The following is a 3,606-nucleotide window of genomic DNA, read 5'->3' as shown; positions in this document are numbered from 1 at the left end:
GAGAAAAACTTATTACCAAAAGAACAGACCTTATAAGCTTAGAATTGGTAAGCTAAATTTTATCCAAATAAAGATTTCTGATAAGAGAAGAGCAGCACTGATTAGGAAGATATTTTCAATGTTTCTGGAGATCACTAGGTATCCATTAGCAGGTGAATGGTTAAATGAAATATGGGGAATTCATGTAATAGAGGGAATGTAACAATAACTTGCAACAAATATGCAGCAACAGATAGCTCAAATTGTTGAATGAGAAAAATAGGAAAAAATAATGCAAACCCTTAATATTATTTGTAAACATACAAACATGCAAAATGTTACTGCTTATATTGCAAAGATACATATAAGTTAAGAACATATATTAAATATTTTAGAATACCTGCCTTTGTAGGGGTGATAGCAGAAATGGAAAAAGAAACTCAAGAAGGGATTTACATGTACCATGATGACAAGAGTGTGGTCCCTGAACAACCTACATCACTTTTTAAAAACAGAAATGTACAAAATCTGCTGTGGAAGGATTTATTCCCTGAATAGAATACATCACCCAACATTTTCCTAGGACATTACTGCAAAATAATGGTGATGATGATGATGATAATAATAATGATAATAATAAAGCATTCATTGAGAACTTACTATGTTCATTTTACCTACATATAGTGAGAAACTATAATTCCCATTTTTTAATGCATATAAAGTAATACACTGTACAGATAATATAATGGTACATTCATCTCAGTTTATTCTCTAAGTAGAGAATTGTCTTCCCATCAAGAAAACACTGTCTTTTCTTATTGTAAACAACAGCAGAATATGCTACTCTCACAAACAGAAAGCATCCACCAGAAAAAACAAGGCACCGAATACTCAGAATATGAAAAATGAAGGACTGCATCGTCATTTGGCCATTTTCTTCTTTTTTTTAAATAAATTTATTTATTTTTATTTTAGGCTGTGTTGGGTCTTCGTTGTGGTGTGCGGGCTTCTCTTGCTGCCAAGCATGGGCTCTAGGCACATGGGCTTCAGTAGCTGTGGCACTCGGAGTCAGTAGTTGTGGCTCGCGGGCTCTAGAGCGCAGGCTCAGTAGTTGTGGCACACAGGCTTAGTTGCTCCATGGCATGTGGGATCTTCCTGGACCAGGGCTCGAACCCGTGTCCCCTGCATTGGCAGGCGGATTCTCAACCACTGCACCACCAGGGAAGCCCCAATTGGCCATTTTCATTATCCAGTAAACAGGTGGCAATTTGAAGAGCATAATCATGGAAAACAATGCCATTCACAGAAATAAACTTATGGCACTCTGATACTAAAGACAAGTCTTTAAGCAGTCCAAGATTGGTGATAAGTGTTGGAAGTAAAAATGCACTCAACAAACACAGAGCAGTATTCCCAGGAGAAAATCTAGACAAAAATGTCTCTTTAAACACACTAATTAGGGTTTGTTATCATCTTTAATGGGGAGGTACTGAAGACCTGCACAAGAGCACACTCTGCATCATTTTATCCTTACTAAAGTCTGTGATTGTGCCCATGTCGACTGTTCATAGTTTTACTATAATTCTGATGACTGATATTAATTTATTTGTCAAATATGCAGTATATCATTCTTGAAAATGAGTTTTTGACAATCCTATGAATTTTTAAAAAATATTAGTATATTTCTACCTTTATAAGACGTTTGTTTAATGTATATAAAGTCATCTCATTCCATGGAAAATAACTACTGTATTTTTTTGTCTCATTTTTCACTTTTGCCTTAAATTCTCTATCATTTATATACTTTTGTATTCATTTCTACACAGCTAGAGTTCTTCTTAATGGTTTTCCATATCAAGAAGTTTAATTTTGTTTTTCTGGTCAAATATGAAGTATACGTTGAAGAGGAGCAGAATTACTACCACAAAATATGTCTCTTTGGTATAAGGATCATTTCAGTCTAATTATTTTTAAGAAACAGCAGACTCAGGAGAAATTCTAAAAACCCAGTAGAAGTTACCCTTTTGTAAGAGACATTTACATTTAAAAAGAAAATCTCTATTTATAAAGGTGTCTCCCTTGCTATACTAGGCAGAGAGGGTAGAAACTCTTTTCAGTGGAGAAGGCTGAGACTTAAATCCACATAACAACCATACCCTAGTTTACTGTGGTTTGACTAAAGTCCTTTCATAACTGCCCACCACCACCACCACCCCCATGGCCACACACACACCTCAACATCTTCTTCTGTCTTTATCTGGATATATTATTTAAAGTGAAAGCTTGGACTATTTCAGAACTCTTGCCAAACCAAACTTGGGTCCACTCGCCCACCATGCAGCAAAGCTAATCTACTGACCATGAACTGTGGTGAAGGAAAGTACAGTGTTTATTGCAGGAAGCCAAGCAAGGAGAATGAGCAGCTCATGTTCAAAAGACTCAAACTGCCAATAGCTTTCAGGAAAGGGTTTTTAAAGGCAACATTAGGGTGAGGGTTGCAGGGTGTGTCATCAGTTTGTGGACTTTCTTCTGATTGGTGAGTGGTGAGGTAACAGTGTGATGTTTCTGAATCTAAATCATCAACCTTCTGGTTCCAACCAGACAGGGGTCCACTGCTTGTGGTCAGCCTGTAGTCACTATCCTCCACCTGGGTGGATCCTAATCTCTGCAGAACAGTTCAAAGATATGCATCAGATTGGTATGTATATCCTTTGAGGAGGAACTAAGACTCTTTTATCAGGGAACTGCTGTTTAAGCTATCTTTACTTTTCTTAATTGACAGCTTTTCCTTTGTTTCTGCATTCCCTCATGTCTCTAATTGTTAACTGTTTTGCCTGCTCTTTGGAACTTAGGGAAGGCCTAGAAGACTAAAGATTTTTTTTTTCCTACAGAAAAGAAATGGGGAACACAGAGGGGCTTTTATACCTGAGAAGGCCCTGCAGGGTACTGCTTGGTTTCTGGAGTTACTGTTTTCTGGGTATCCCCCATGTATACAGAGGTTATATAGGTTATCAAACTTCTGCCTGTTCTTCTTCTAGTAAATCTGTCCTTATTGCAAGGCAGGTCTCAGCCAAGGACCTAAAAGGGTAGAGAAAAATTATTTTTCCTCCCCTACAGTGTTTTGCTATGTGGGATTTGTTTAGCATTAGGCTTGATTCCAGAATACTTATATTTAAATTTTAAATATCCTAATATTATGTAAAAAACAAAATTCAACCAAGTAAATTTGAAAATCTATTTGGATGGGCTTTATTCAACCATTCATGAATCCAGCAGCATCCCATCTAGCAAGTGGAAGGGTGCTCCACCGGGTTGTACAAAATGAAAAGTTTTCACTGGCAGGAGGGTGGGGCAAAAGTGCTGTGAGCAAAAGAAAAGATAGGCTTATTTTTAGGCCAGGAGATGTTTTTTGAAGGGAAGGGAATGGCATGGGTTTTATCATGCAGATTGCAGTTTCTTCCTTGGGGCAATGGAGAGGACCTGAGTGACAGATTACTTCATTGGTACTGACCAGAAAAGTCCAGATGGGATGATTAAGATTACATTTCTGAGGAAAGTGGAAACTGCAATTAAGTCAGGTATTAAGTGTAGGTTTGGTATCATGGGCACAAGTGATACAAGTGAGGC

Source organism: Aethalodelphis obliquidens, unplaced genomic scaffold (genome assembly GCF_003676395.1).
Source record: "Aethalodelphis obliquidens isolate GAN/ISIS:26980383/991018 unplaced genomic scaffold, ASM367639v1 scaffold67, whole genome shotgun sequence".
Taxonomy (NCBI): Eukaryota; Metazoa; Chordata; class Mammalia; order Artiodactyla; family Delphinidae; genus Aethalodelphis; species Aethalodelphis obliquidens.
The sequence above is the reverse complement of the archived record's forward strand: the minus strand, read 5'-3'. Positions refer to the sequence as shown.